At 39.1% G+C, this 16437-nt stretch overlaps 1 non-coding gene across 1 annotated transcript; it reads left to right on the top strand.

Moving 5' to 3' along the window:
- Positions 1–7062: 7062 nt before the first annotated feature.
- Positions 7063–7166, top strand: LOC118996437 (U6 spliceosomal RNA). The gene has a single exon (XR_005068485.1). It is a non-coding gene; the product is annotated as a U6 spliceosomal RNA (small nuclear RNA).
- Positions 7167–16437: the final 9271 nt, after the last annotated feature.

Here is a 16437-nt window from a genome sequence, read left to right as displayed (position 1 = left end):
AAATTAGGTTAACATAATTCTTGCTAAAATTGGGCAATGCAGGCCCAATAAGGTCAGATACTGAAGCCCAAGGTTGAAGCCTAATGGAAAAGATAGCTTAGAGGAGTCTTGATATGGAATCCAAGTTTGACTGTCTGTTGCTTCTAAACTCAATACTCAAGATACAGGTGATAATGTAAGATAACATATTTTATTCAAGAGCCAGCAGACCACAAAGATGTGGGACTCTTGTCCCAAAGACCATGTTAAGAATTGGACATGGGTGAAGGTTTCTGTAAGGGGGTGGGGGGGAAGAAGAAGGGAAAAAATAACAAAGGGATATAAAGAAGGGAATTAGAGTTCTTTATTGAGGGAACTCTGTGCAATCCAACACATTGGACTGTATTGAACACACTGTGTAGACAACTGGTTGAAAGTCAGAAAATTTCAGATGTCTGAAGTATGTCTGAAGGTTGGAGCATGCTTCTTCTAAAGTTTTAGTTCCTAGAGCCCAAGCAAACAGGTTATCTGCAGTCACATATTAACTGACAAGTAATCATCTACAGAAATAATGTTAAAAGAATGGTGAGAGGGTGGGAGTTACAGTCTGACTAAAGTCTTATCAAATAGAGACTTTTTATTCACCCAGACCCTAAAAGAAGTTGAGAAGGCAGGTGGGCTAAACGCCTGTAAATCTTCTACAGAATGTATATGGGAGAAGACAAGCAACCCAATTAAAAAATGGGCAAAGGACTTGAACAGACATTTCTCCAAGGAGGACATACAGAGGATTCAGAGACACATGAAAAGATGCTTGATATCGCTAGCTATCAGAGAGATGCAAATTAAAACCACAATGAGATACCACTTTACACCAGTCAGAATGGCTATCATAAACAAAGAAACAAACAAGCGCTGGAGAGGTTGTGGGGAAAGGGAGACCCTAGTTCACTGCTGGTGGGATTGCAGATTGGTACAACCACTATGGAAAACAGTATGGAATTTTCTAAGAAAACTAAAAATGAACGTGCCTTTTGACCCAGCAATTCCACTATTAGGAGTATAACCTAAGAACCCTGAAACACCAATCCAATAGAACCTATGTACCCAAATGTTCATAGCGGCACAATTTACAATAGCCAAGAGTTGGAAGCAACCTAGATGCCCATCGGTCAATGACTGGATCAAAAAGCTATAGTACTTTTACACAATGGAATTCTATGCTGCAGAAAGGAAGAAGGAGCTCCTACCTTTTGCAACATCATGGATGGAACTGGAAACCATTATGCTGAGCAAAATAAGCCAGGTGGTGAAAGACAAATACCATATGATCTCACCTTTAACAGGAATCTAAACAACAAAACAAACAAGCAAGCAAAATATGACCAATGACACTCAAATACGGAACAGGCTGACAGGATTCAGAGGGGAGAGGGGAGAGAATCATAGGGAAAAAGGGGAGGGACTCACATGAATAAGTATAATGGACACATGGACAATAATTAAGGTGGGGGGTGGAAATGGGAGGGAGGTGGGGAGCACTGGGTGGGGGCAGGGCTGGGATTATAAAACAGAAAACTGTACTTGAATAAGAATTTAAAAAAAGAATGTATATGAGAGAAAGAATAAGGACATAAAGAGGAAATGAGGATGCTGAACCAACACGCCTTTTTCTACATACAGTCACTACCCCTAAGAACTGCAGGGAAAAGGAAGAAAATAAGAGACACTGACCAGGTAGTCCAAAAATCTGTCTCCTACAAGAACAATTTAGAGTATCAATTCAGACTAAGTATTAAACTAAGAATATTTCTTTCTGTTACCTACTGACTCATGGCTCATAAAGAATACCAGAAAGTTACAGTGAGTGTGAGTTACAGAAAGTGTGAGTTACAGAAAGTGTGAGTAAAATACTCAGTCCCACTACAAAAATATTATCATTGGTAACTTGTGGAAATGTATATTGACATATATTTTTTTAAAAGAGAGACAGAAAGCAAAGGAGAGAGAGGCATTGATTTCTTTTTCCACTCACTTATGCATTATTTGTTTGCTTCTTATATATGCCATTAACTGAGACTGAACTTACAACCTTGGCTTATTGGAACAACACTGTAACCAACTGAGATACTCATCCAGGGCTGACACAGATTTTTCATAATGGTAAATACTATGTTCATTTTACAAACCCCTCTTCTGTAAATTGTGGAGAAGTTCTCAGGGCTAATCACAAAATTTTGATATCACAGAATAATTTTATTCATTCACTCATTCATCCATTTAATCAATTTTTTATTTATAATATTTAAATATATACCTACTGAGTGCCAGTTTCTGTGTCAAGCAAAGGAGATAAAAAGCTGAGTAAAACATAATGCTCTCCAGTTCCATCCATGGTCTCACAAAGAGTAGGGGCTCTTTCTTTCTGCTGCATAGCATTTCATTGTGTAAACACACCACAGTTTTTTTATTGACTCATTTACTGATGGGCACTTAGGTTGCTTCCAGTACTTGGCTATTATAAATTGTGCTGCTATGAACATTGGGGTGCATAGGATCTTATGAATTGGATGGAACTGGAGATCATTATTCTAAGTGAAACAAGCCAGGTTGTGAAAGACAAATACTGTATAATCTCACCTTTAAGTGAAACCTAATCAACAAAACAAACAAGCAATAAAAATATAACCAGAGACATTAAAATTAAGAACAAATTGACAGTAACCAGAGGGGAGATGGGAGGGGATAATGGGGGGAGGTGGAAGGATTTTTACGGACATCTATAAAGGACACATGGACAAAACCAAATAAGGGATAGGATTAAGGGTGGGAAGTGGGGATGCCTGGGGTAGAAGGGGAGTGGAGGTAAAATAGAGACAGCTGTACTTGAACAACAATTAAATTTTTAAAAAATAAAAGCTGAGTAAAACAAATACCTGCCCAAGGAGTTTCGTTAATGAAACAGATTTTTTTCAGAGTGAAAATTAACCAATGTACTAAACAATGGCTTCTGAATTTTGACTATTCTCCAAACTTTGTTTAATGCTGTACATTTCTTCCCAACTTCTCCTTCTAAGGAAAAGATCAACTTTTTTCAGAAGTTTAATTTCATTAACAAATTCTATATGTTACCATAGTAATAGTCAGCTTTTCTAAGCAAACCTAATGGTGTTAACTGAAATGAAACTTCTCATTATGTTTCCTGGGTACCTTTCATAATTTTCAGATACATCGTCAGTGGTAGAAAAGGAAATAAAATAAAAAGCTCAATTGGGGAAAACACTTGTGCCATTAAAAATCCACCAAAAAGGCTTCCAAGATGGCTGTGGAGTAGGCAGAAGCTATACTTACCTCCCTCTGGTGCCACGGATTTAAGCTACGTTATAGGGCAATCAACGTGAATAACCAAATAAAAGCTAGATGAACAAAGGTTGATCATTGCATCTACATGAAGTGGATGAGAATCCAGAGCTGTATCTCAGCTGAAAAAGTTCCCCCTGAGGAGCACTGAGTTTCAATCCCATGCCAGGATCCTCAAGCCAGAGCACCATATAGTAACTTGCAGTGAAAATCAATGGAGATTTATTGTTCCTGGGAGACATGGAAATCTGCTAGTAACCCAGATACCATTATCCCAGGGTCAAGTACTTCTATACTTGTAGCACCAGTCTGATGAGTGAGCTCTGCCAGTCCTCCAACTACTGGTGACACCACCCTGCAGAAATCAAGTCCTGCAGAAAGGACTGCTGGTTGAACCCAGTAGGGACTTCCAGTGTGTACTTCTCCTGGAGTAGCTCTTGGCAAAATTCAAATAGTAATTGAGCTGTATTGCTTACAAATGGGAACTATTCTTCCTTACTTTTCTTTCACAGCCAGAGCCCCCTCCCCAATCTCTTGTTTCACTTAAGTTGGCCTTCACTCCACATGGCCCCACTCTGCTAAGCTCGGTCCCGCATGGAGATCACAGTTCTTTATAGGCCTAGTAACTTCAGAGTATATCTCCCTGGAAAACTATCCACAACTAGGATTAATGCTGAGTAGCATGACTATGGCTGTGGTGGGTGGGGCATTCTTTCCCCAACTCTGAGCACCACACTAGGATTAATGCTGAGTAGCATGACTATGGCTGTGGTGGGTGGGGCATTCTTTCCCCAACTCTGAGCTCCACACTAGCTATTTCACCAACAGGAGACTCATTTGACCTGTCCTTCTGACTCCCAGAGGCTGTGTTCTGCTGAGCTTGCTCCCACAAAGAAGCTGGTTAGCTGTACCTAGCATAAAGCTGCAGTGTGTCTATCTTCGGGGGCAAGGGTTGGGGACTTAAGCTGAGTTTTATAGCTCTACAGTAGGGGCCGCCTTCTGCCTATTTAGTGCCTGACCATACTGCCTCCAATCAGGAGACCTACTAGCCCAAAACTCCCAAATCCGGTCACCACTCCTTATCAGGCTTGTGCCTTGTGGGGGGATCTATAGGTTGTGGCTAGCCTGGGCACACTCTACAGTCTTTACAAAAGGCTCTGAAGGAAGACAAGGCAATTGCAAGGGATGGCAAAGCAGCCAATATGTGGGGGTGAGCATCAGGGTGTCTTGGAGTTTTTACCAATTTATTCCCATGTCAGAGCTAGAGAAAATTAACCCTTGTACACAGCTTGGTCTCTCCCACAAACACTCAGGACCAATAGAGGAATCCACAAACAACAAATTGTGTGGTAGCTCAACAGGTAGCCCAAGGTGGGGTCTAAAATTAACCTGCAATGGAATATGACCCTAGTGCACCCCCAACCAAGACAAACAGTGGTGTGCTTCGGACCACACCGGAGGTTGACACAACTAACCAAATGACACAGTTAAAGGGAAATTAGGCAGGCACCACTCCGTGATGGAAACATTACCACCTTGAGAAGAAGCCCATGAACAGTAGCTCATACACTATGATTGAAGTCTATCCTTAACTCAGCCAGTTTGATGAATGGCACCACACATAAATAGGCCAGCAGCATTCATACTCAAATCCAATAAGAGGACACACATAAACAACAAAAGAAACATTCTTGGAGCATCTAGCTCTGTTGATCTGGAAGGTCACACCACTGAGCCCTACAAGACACCTACAATATCAAACATAAAAAATTTGGAAGTCATAGACGATATACCCAATACACAAAGGCAAACATAAAAAGATAGACAAAATGGGGGCAAACATTCAAAATGAAAAAAGCAAGAGTAATACCCAGAAAAATAATAAAATAAAATAGAAGCAACCAGTACACTAGATGCAGAGTTAAAAACAATGGTTATACGGATGTTCAAGAACCTGAAGGGGCCCTGGCTGGTGTAGCTCAGTCGATTGAGCACGGGCCTGCGAACCAGAGGATCACGGTTCGATTCCCAGTCAGGGCACATGCCTGGGTTGTAGTCCAGTTCCCTGCAGGCCAACTCCCAGCAGGGGACGCACAAAAGGCAACCATACATTGATGTTTCTCTCCCTCTCTCCTTACCCTCTAAAGATAAATAAATAAATAAAATCTTTAAAAAAAAAAAGAACCTGAAGGGAACAATGAATCATCTCATTGAGAACTTAAACTAAGTATGAAGAAAGACAGTTAAACCATTAAAAAAGCGTTAGTCACAAATAGAGAAAACACTACCTGAATGAAGAAAGCACTAGAAAAAATTGACAGCAGTTTAGATATAACAGAGAATTGAATCAGCGATTTAGAGGACAATGTAACAGAAAATACACAATCAGACAAGAAAATTTTATTTTTTTTATTTTTTTATTTTTTATTTTTATCATCTTTATTGTTTATTTTTTAATATAATTTTTATTTAATTCTTGTTCAAGTACAAGTTTCTGTCTTATATTCCCAACCCTGCCCGCCCCCCACCCTTAGTTATTGTCCATGTGTCCTTTATACTTGTTCATGTGAGTCCATTCCCTTTTCCCCTATGATTCTCTCCCCTCTCCCCTCTGGACCCTGACTGCCTGTTCCATATTTGAGTGTCATTGGTCGTATTTTCCTTGCTTGTTTGGTTTGTTTAGATTCCTGTTAATGGTGAGATCATATGATATTAGACAAGAAAATTTTAAAAATAATGAGGATAGTTTAAGGGAACTTTGGGACAACATGAAGCATAACGACATGAGCATCATAGAGGTACCAAAATGAGCGGAAAGAGAGGAAGAAGCTAAGAACCTATTATAATGACTGAAAACTTTTCTAACATGGCGAAAAAACCCCACAAGTACAGGAAGTGCAGATAGTCCCAAACAAAATAAAACCAAAACACCCACATTGAGGCACATCATAATTAAAATGTCAAAGGTTAAAGACAGAGAATCTTAAAAGCCACTAAGGGAAAGGACTTAAATAAAATGAAACTCTCAGAAGGTTGTCAGCTGATTTCTCAATAGAAGAACTTTAGGTCAGAAGAGAATTGCATGAAGTACTCAAAATGATGACAACCAAAAACTACACCAGAAGAACTCTCCTACAAAGCCTATATTTTAATATTAAAGGCAAAATAAACAGCATACCAGAATGCACAATAGCAGGTAAAGAAGTTTGTTACCACCAAATCAGTATTCTAAGGAATATTAAAGGGTTTTCTCAAAGAAGGAGGAGTGGTTGGGGAAAAGTATTACGTAATATTAAAACAAAGAGTCAAACAAGAGAATATAACCCTTGTAATTCTGCACCAAACATATATGTTTGCACAAAAAATAGAAAAACTGTAATATATATTTTTAATTTTGGTGGACACAAAGGTAGAGATTGGCAGTAATACAGTCATAGTAAAAAAGGTTAACTCCACATTGACATCAATGAAGATCTTGCATGCAAAAACATCCACAAGAGCCTTGGCTGGTGTGGCTCAGTGGAATGAGCATGGATCTGCAAACCAAAAAGTTGTGGTTCAGTTCCCAGTCAGGGTACATGCCTGGGTTGCAGGCCAGTTACCAGCAGGGGACTCACAAGAGGCAACCATACATTGATATTTCTCTCCCTCTTTCCTTTCCTTCTTATATAAAAATAAATAAGTAAAATATTAAGAAAAAGTTTCACAAGAAAACAATACCTTGTGCTTGCTTCGGCAGCACATGTTCTAAAATTGGAATAATACAAAGATTAGCAAGGCCCCTGTGCAAGGATAACAAGCAAATTCATGAAGTGTTCTATATTCTTTTCAAGACGCATCATAGTCAAAATGGCAAAATAAAAAGACAAAGAATCTTCAAGGCAGCATGGGAGAAACATGAAGTAATATACAAGGGATCCTTGATAAGGTTACCAGCTAACTTCATGAAAATGCTCCAATCCAGAAGAGAATGGCAAGAAATATCCCAAGTAATGAGAACCAGAGACCTGAAACCAAGGCTACTTTACCCAACAAGTCTATCAATCAAGACAGAAGGCCAAATAAGGAGCTTCCCAGGAAACAAGAAGTCTAAAACAATACACGTCCACCAAATCAGTCTGTAAGAGATGCTAAAGGGACTGCTTTAAGAAAAGGAAGGAAAAAAGAGAGAGATGAACACAGGTACAAAGATGGCAATGAATAAGTACCTATCTGTAATAACCTTAAATGTAAATGAATTAAATGCTCCAATCCAAAGACATAGAATAGCTGAATGAATAAGAAAGCACGACCCACACATACGCTGTCTACAAGACACCCACCACAGAACAAAAGACCTACACAGACTGAAAGTGAAGGGCTGGAAACAAACCTTCCAAGCAAACAAACAGGAAAGGAAAGCTGGAGTAGCAATACTCATATCAGATAAATAAGATTTTAAAAAGGGCCATAAAGAGAGACCCAGAAGGTCACTTCATAATATTAAGGGGAAGAATCCACCAAGAGGACATTAACATCATAAATATATATGCACCCAACATAGGAGTACCCAAATATATGAAGAAAATTCTAGAGGAGCTCAAGAAAGATATTGACAGCAACACAATTATAGTAGGGGATTTTGACACCCCACTGTCAAAAATAGATCTTCCAAATACAATATCAACAATGACATTCAGTGTGGTGTAGTTTTTTCCTTTTTCCCTCTCTTTTTATTTTGTTTTTTATTCAATTGTTGTTCAAGCACAGTTTTCTGTCTGTCAGTTTTTTACTACCATTCCAGCCAACCCCCACAAGTGCTCCCCACCTCCCTCTCATTTCCAACCCCCTTAGTTGTCTTCCATGTTCCTTTATACTAGTTCCTGTAAACCCTTTCCCTTTTGCCCTGAAATTCCCGCCCCTCTTGCCTCTGGTCACTGTCTGCCTGTTTATATATATATATATATATATATATATATATATATATATATATATATAATTTATTATACCATTACAGTTGTTCTATTCCCCCCCTTCATTCCCCTCCACCCACACCCTCCCTCCCCCACCATTCTCCCCCCCTTAGTTTATAACCACGTGTCTCAAGTTCTTTGGATTCTATATTTCCCCCACTATTCTCGCCCTCCCCCTATCTATTTTATACCTACCATCTATGCTATTTTCTGTACCTTCTCCCCCCTTCTCCTCCTCCCACTCCCCTGTTGCTAACCCTCCATGTGATCTTCAAATCTATGGTTCCACTCCTGATCTAGCTGTCCTCTTGGTTTGCTTTTGTTTTAGGTGCGGTTGTTAATAACTGTGTGTTTGCTGTCCTTTCACTGTTAATATTTTTCATCTTCTTTTTCTTAGATAAGTCCCTTTAGCATTTCATGTAATAAGGGCTTAGTGCTGATGAACTCCTTGAACTTGACCTTATCTGAGAAGCACTTTATCTGTCCTTCCATTCTAAATGAAAGTTTTGCTGGATAAAGCAATCCTGCCTGTAGGTCTTTGGATTTCATGACTTGGAATACTTCTTTCCAGCCCCTTCTTGCCTGGAAGGTCTCTTTTGAGAAATCCACTGACAGTCTGATGGGTACTCCTTTGTAGGTGACTGTCCCCTTATCTCTTGCTGCTTCTAGGATTCTCCCCTTCATTTTAATCTTGGCTAATGTAATTATGATGTGCCTTGGTGTGTTCCTTCTTGGGTCCACCTTCATTGGGACTCTCTGAGCTTCCTGGATTTCCTGGAAGTCTATTTCCTTTGCCAGACTGGGGAAGTTCTCCTTTATTATTTGTTCAAATAAGTTTTCCACTCGTGGCTGTTTCTTTCCCCCTTCTGGTACCCCTATAATTCGGATGTTGGAACGTTTAAAGATGTCCTGGAGGTTCCTAAGCCTCTCCTCATTTTTTTGAATTCTCATTTCTTCATTCCTTTCTGGTGGGATGTTTTGTTCTTCCTTCTGGTCCATTCCATTGATTTGAGTCTCAGTTTCCTTTCCATCACTATTGGTTTCCTGTGCATCTCCCTTCATTTCAATTAGGTTAGCCTTCATATGTTCCTCTAATTTGTAACTTTGTTCCTCTAATTTGTGACTATAATCTACCAGTTCTGTGAGCATCCTGATAAATAGTGTCCTGAATTGTGCTTCTGAAAGGCTGGCAATTTCTTGGTCGCTTAGAGTTATCGGCTCTGGGACTTTGAGTTCTTCTCGTGCCATCTTTTGGGTTGTTCGTGCCTGTTCCATAGCAGGATCAGAGCCCTAAAGTGTTCACTAGAACAGGGCAACTCAGTCGCTGGGTTGTGACGCTGTATGTGGGGGCGGGGTCAAAGAGGGACTATGGCGTCCTGTCCGCCGCCTGCCGCCACGGCCCTCACCGGTGCTGCAGTTGCTGCCGTCACCGAGCCCACGCATTTTGTCCCACTGCATGCGAGTGTGCCACTGCCGTCAGCCCTCGCCCCCTGGGGCCTGCGTGGTCTGTCTCACTGTGCTCGAATATGTGCCCACGGTCTGCCCCGCACCCCAAGTGGTTCCCGTCTGCCTGCGCGCCTGGGTCGGGGGCCCTGTCCTGCCCGACCCTGCTCGCTGCTGGCTCCGCCCCTCTTACCGTCCCCGTTGAACGGTTAGATGTAGTCGAACTTCCGTATAATTCAATTTTCTGTCCTTTGGTTGTGTCTTTGTTTCTCCAAATCTTTGTTGTATTCAAACTTGGTTGTGGGAGAAGGCACAGTGTTTCCACCTATGCCCCCATCTTGGCGGAAGTCTGTCTGCCTGTTCTTTATTTCAGTGTCTTTGGCTAAATTTTGCTTGCTTGTTTGTTTTCTTGTTTAGCTTCCTGTTAAGGGTGAGATCATATGGTGTTTGTCTTTCACCACCTGGCTTATTTCACTCAGCATAATGCTTTCCAGTTTCATCCATGATGTTGCAAAGGGTAGGAGTTCCTTCTTCCTTTCTGCTGCATCGAATTCCATTGTATAAATGTACCATAATTTTTTGATCCATTCATTTACTGCTGGGCACATAGGTTGCTTTCAACTCTTGGCTATTGTAAATTGTGCTTCTATGAACATTGGTGTGCATAGAATCTTTTGGATTTGTGTTAGGGTTCTTAGGATATAATCCCAGCAGTGGAATTGCTGGGTCAAATGGCAGGTCCATTTTATTTTCTTAGAAAATTCCATACTGTTTTCTATAATCGTGGTACCAGTCTGCAATCCCACCAACAATGGATTAGGGTCGCCTTTTCTCCACAGTCTCTCCAACACTTGCTGTTTGTTTCTTTGTTTATGATGGCCATTCTGGCTGGTGTAAAGTGGTATCTCATTGTGGTTTTAATTTGTATCTCTCTGATAGCTAGTGATATTGAGCATCTTTTCATGTGTCTGTGGATCTTCTGTATGTCCTCCTTGGAGAAATGTCTGTTCAAGTCCTTTGCCAACTTTTTAACTGGGTTGTTTGTCTTCTTAGAGTGGAGTAGTGTAAGTTCTTTGTATATTTTGGAGATTAAACCCTTGTCTGAGGTATCATTGGCAAAAATGGTTTCCCATATAGTTGGTTCTCCTTTTATTTTAATACTACTTTCTTTAGCTGTGCAAAAGCTTTTAATTATGATGAGATCCCATTTGTTTATTTTTTTCCCTTATGTCCTCCCCTTATGTGCCCCCCCCCTAGGTTTAGGGGACATATCAATAAAAAAGTTGCTGCCTGAAATATCTGAGATTTTCTTGCCAATGTTCTCCTCTAGGACTTTAATGGTGTCATGCCTTATATTTAAGTCTTTCACCCATCTTAAATTTATTTTGGTGTATGGTGTAAGTTGGTGCTCGAGTTTCTTTCTTTTTTCTTTTTTTTTTTTTTGCAGATAGCTGTCCAGTTCTTTCAATACCATTTGTTAAAGAGGCTAATTTTACTCCATTTTATGTTGCTGCCCCCTTTGTCAAATATTAATTGAATGCAGAGACTTGGGTTTATTTCTAGGGTCTCTGTTCAGTTCCATTGGTCTATATGCCTGTTTTGATTCCAGTACCAGGATGTTTTGATTCCAGTGGCCTTGTAATACAGTGTGGTATCAGGTATTGTGATCCTTCCTACTTTGTTCTTTCTCAAAATTGCAGCTGCTATTCTGGGTTATTTGTGGTTCCATGTAAATTTTTGAAGTGTTTGTTCTATGTCTGTGAAGTATGTCATTGTTACTTTAATAGGTGTTGCATTGAATCTGTAAATTGTTTTGGGTAGTATGGACATTTTGATGATGTCAATTCTTCCAATCCATGAACACAGTATATGTTTCCATTTGTTTGTGTCTTCCTTGATTTCTTTCTTCAGTATTGTGTAGTTTTCTGCATACAGGTCTTTTACCTCCTTGGTTAGGTTTATTACTAGGTATTTCGTTTTTCTTGTTGCTATATCAAAGGGGATTTTTTTCTTGATTTCTGCATCTCCTGTTTCACTGTTGTTATACAAAATGCCTTTGGTTTCTGGATATCGACTTTGTATCCCGCTGTTTTGCCAAATTCATTTATTAGGTTGAACATTTTTGGGGTAGAGTCTATAGGATTTTCCATGTATACTATCATGTCATCTGCAAACAGTGACAGTTTTGTTTCCTCCTTTCTGATATAGATGCCTTTTATTTCCTTTGTTGTCTTATCGTTGTGGCTACAACTTCCAATACTACATGGAACGTGGTGAAAGTGGGCAACTTTGTGTTGTTCCTGATCTTAGTGGAAAACATTTTAGCTTCTGCCCATTGAGTATTATGTTGGCTGTAGCTCTCTCATATATGGCCCTTATTATGTTGAGGAGTGCTCCCTATATTCCTTCTCTGCTGAGTGTTTTTATCATAAAAGGGTTCTGTACCTTAACAAATGCTTTTTCTGTGTCTATTGATATGATCATGTGATTTTGTCTTTGCCTTTGTTTATGTGATGTATTACATTTACTGATTTGCGAATAATGATCCACCCTTGCATTCCTGGGATGAATCTGACTTGGTCATGTTTTATGATCTTTTTAATGTATTGTTGGATGTATTGTGGTTTGCCAATATATTGTTGAGGATATTGGCATCTATGTTCATTGGTGATACTGGCCTGAAGTTTTCTTACTTTGTTGTGTCTTTATTTGATTTTGGGCTAGGATGATGCTGGCTTCATAGAGAGAGTTTGGGAGTCTTCCATCATTTTGAATTTTTGAGAACAGTCTGTGAATAATAGGGATTAGCTCTTCCTTAAATGCTTTGTAGAATTCTCCTGTGAAACCATCTGCTCCAGGGCTTTTGTGTGTTGGGAAATTTTTGACTACTGCTTCAGTTTCATCTGCTGTTATTGGTCTGCTCAGGCTTTCTGCTTCTTCTTCTCTGAGTTTTGCAAGATTATATTTTTCTAGAAATTGTTCATTTTACCTAGGTTTTCAAATTCCTTGGCATATAGTTCTTCATGGTAATTTCTTACAATCTTATGTATTTCTGTGACCTCATTAGTAATCTCTCCTCTTTCATTTCTGATTGTGTTTATTTGAGTCCCCTCTCTTTTTTTCTTGACGAGCCTGTTTAAAAGCTTCTCAATTTTGTTTATCTTTTCAATGGTGTGGCTTCTGGGCATATTAATTCTTAGAATTGTGCTTTTAGTCTCTATTTTATTTAGTTCTACTCTAATCTTACTTATTTCCTTCTTTCTACTTTCCCTGGGCTGTCTTTGTTGTTGTTCCTCATGTTCTTGTAGGTGTAGGGTTAAGAAGAAGTTTGAAATGTTTGAAATGTTTCTATCTTCTTTAGGTAGGCCTCTGTTGCCTTGAACCTCCCTCTCAAGACTGGCTTTGCTGTGTTCCAAAAGTTTTGGGTGCTCGTGAGTTCATTTTCATTTGTTTCCAGGAACTTTTTGATTTCTGTCTTAATTTCATTTTGACCCATTCATTGTTTAATAGCATGCTATTCAATTTTCATGATTTTTAGTGTTTTGGATTATTTTCTTTGGGGTTGGTTTCCAGTTTCAGTCTCTTATTCTCAGAGAAAATTCTTGGTATGGTTTCATTTTTCTTGAATTTGTTGAGGCTTGTTTTGTGTCCTCTCGTGTGCTGTATCTTTGAAAATGTTCCATGGGCATTTGAAAAGAATGTGTCTTTAGCTTCTTTGGGATGAAGGGCTATATATATATTAGTTAAATCCATCTCATCTAGGGTGTTGTTCAATGCCACAATATCTTTGTTGATATTTTCTTTGGAGGATCTGTCCATTTTTGACACTGGGGTGTTAAAATTCCCTAGTATAATTGTGTTCCTGTCAATATCTTTCTTGAAGTTTCTAAGATTTTTAAAATATATTTGGGTGCTCCTATGTTGGGTGCATATATATTTATAATGTTTATGTCGTCTTGGCAGATTCTTCCCTTGAGTATTATGAAGTGACCTTCTGGGTTTCTCTTTATGCCCCGTTTTTGAAGTCTTTTTTGTCTGATATGAGTATTGCTGCCCCAGCTTTTTCTTCCTGTTTGTTTCCTTGAAAAATTTATTTCTGGCCCTTCACTCTTAGTTTGTGTAGGTCTTTTTTCCTGAGGTGGGACTCTTGTAGGCAGCATATGTGTGGATCATGCTTTCTTATCCATCCAGCTATTCTATAACTTTTTATTGGAGCATTTAATCTGTTTACATTTAAGGTTATTATTGATAGGTACTTATTCATTGCCATTTTCATACCTGTGTTCCTCTGTGTCTCTCTCTTTTTCTTCCTTCCGTTAAAGTAGTCCTTTTAGAATCTCTTGCAGAGCTGGATTGTTGGGGGTGTATTTTTTTGGTCTTCTTTTGTCTTGGGAGCTCTATTTGGCCTTCTATCTTGATTGAGAGCCTTGCTGGGTAAAGTAGCCTTGGTTGTAGTCCTCTGGTTCTCATTACTTGGAACATTTGTTGCCAGTTTCTTCTTGCTTGGAGTGTTTCCATTGAGAACTCAACAGCTAACCTTATTGTGGTTCCCTTCTATGTTACTTCTTTTTTCTTCCTTGCTGCCTTTAAAATTCTCTGTCTTAGTCTTGGAATTTTGCCACTTTAATTATGATGTGTCTTGAAGTGGGCCTCTTTGGGTTTCTCTTGATTGAGATTTTCTGTGTTTTCTGGATTTTTGTGACTTTTTCTTTCATCAAATTAGGGAATTTTTCTATCATTACTTTTTCAAATAGGTTTTCTATCCCTCGTTCTTCTTCTTCTCCTTCTGGTATCCCTATTATTTGGATATTATTACATTTCATATTTTCCTTCATTTCTTTTAATCCCTCTTCATTCTTTCTGAGCCTCTTTTTTTTTCTTGCTCTTTCTAGGTGTTTCTTTCTACTTTGTCCTCCAACTTGCTGATCCAATCTTCTGCTTCATCAATCCTGATTTTGATTCATTCCACTGTGTTCTTAAGTTCAAAACTTGTATTCTTTATTTTCTCTTGGCCCTTGCTGATAGTTTCCATTTTCTTTTTCATGTTGATATAATTTGCAGTGATTTCATTGTAGTTCCCCTGTAGTTTCTGGTAGCTCATTGTGAGCTCTTTGAACTTCTTGATACTCAGTGCTTTGAATTCAGTATCTGATGGTTGACTTGCCTCTATTTCATCTAGCATTTTTTCCTGAGGCTTCCTCCTTTCCTGTTGTTTGGGGATTGTCTCTTTGTCTTCCCATTGTTTGTGAGACTCTTCTTGTTAGCTTTAGCTTCTTAAATTGATCTTTTCTGACTCTCTGGGTTTATGGTGTAACCTTCTGTGATATAACACCTGTGAGATTCAGTGGTGCAGTCTCCTTGATATCCCAAACTCACTAGTCTTAGGCTGTCCTTTAGTTGTCTCTGTGTTTGTCTTTGGGTTTTGAATGTTTTTTTGTCTTTCTTCTGTGGGTCCTTTCCACCAGCTGGTTAACTGATGGTCCCTCTGTCCACCACCTCTTGTAATTTGTTGTGCTGGTGAGGGCAGGTTGTGTTCAAGTTAGTTCTTGCATGTGTACAAGGTTTTGAGAACTTTCTTTTGCTCTTGTTCAGTTGTTTGTACTGGGTAGTTTCTCCATTATTTAGTTGTATTTTCAGATAGGTCTTGGATTGAGGTTTGTTTGGTTTCCACTCCCTCCTTCACCTTCTTCTATTGTTATCTGTTGGTGGTTCTTTTGTCATTGAATTTCTTCTTCCAGTGGGTATCCTGGTGTTCACTGCTTCCACCTCCTCTTTTTTGCAGTCATTTGTAGGGGAAGGCAAAATAGTTTATCACAGCAAGAGAGTATTTTATGACATTTACAGTAGCAGCTGGTAGAGAATAGATAGAAGATCCTTTGGCTATGTATAGCGTTAACCATAATCTTCAACCCAACTAGCCACTTTTAAGAAAAGATGGAAAGAAGATAAGACTCTCATTCGGGAGGGAAGGCTTGTGGGTTAGATCTAGAAAGCAGGGAGGTTGTGGGAGGTCAGATTCTGATGTAAGATGAGAGTATAGTAAATAGGTGTAGTGTGTGAGAGAATAGAGTTAACCACTACAGTAATAGAGTTCAGGAAACTCTGAAGTGGGCTAAGATTGGGGGTGAGGGGTGTTGTGAAGTATTTACAATTGTATGGAACAGATATTATTTAAAATAATATTAGAGCAACAATCATATGACAGACTCTATGTGATCTGGATAACATGAATAGGGGGTATAGTACTTTGAGTAGTGTGCTAAAGGAACACAAGTGACATGAAGGATAGTAAATTAGCAATACACTGTGAAAGAGAGAACAGGGGAAACCTGTCAAATGATACAATATAACCAGCCAAGGCAAAGAAGACTATACAGAAAGAGGAGGAATACAAGGATACTATTAAAATAAATGATCTAAGAATTATGAAAAAATAATAATACAAATATGAAGTAACATGTAGTTTCTCTGCTATGGCAAAGTGAAATCCATCTTTCTTTCTCTACTGTTGGGATGCCCCTTCTTTGGGTCCAACTCTGGTCTTTTTGCAGTTCCAAGTTTTTTGTCTCACTTGCGGGGAAAGAAAAAGGAAGGAGAAGGGAGGAAGAGATAAGTTTGGAAAGAAAGGAAGAAGGAATAAAATAAGAAGAAAAGAGAGGAAAAAGTAATTGAAAGATAAAACAATAATAAAATTAAAAAAATA

Source organism: Sturnira hondurensis, unplaced genomic scaffold (assembly GCF_014824575.4).
Source record: "Sturnira hondurensis isolate 20B ecotype Veracruz unplaced genomic scaffold, ASM1482457v3 Scaffold0011299, whole genome shotgun sequence".
NCBI classification, from domain to species: Eukaryota; Metazoa; Chordata; class Mammalia; order Chiroptera; family Phyllostomidae; genus Sturnira; species Sturnira hondurensis.
The sequence above is the reverse complement of the archived record's forward strand: the minus strand, read 5'-3'. Positions and strand labels throughout refer to the sequence as shown.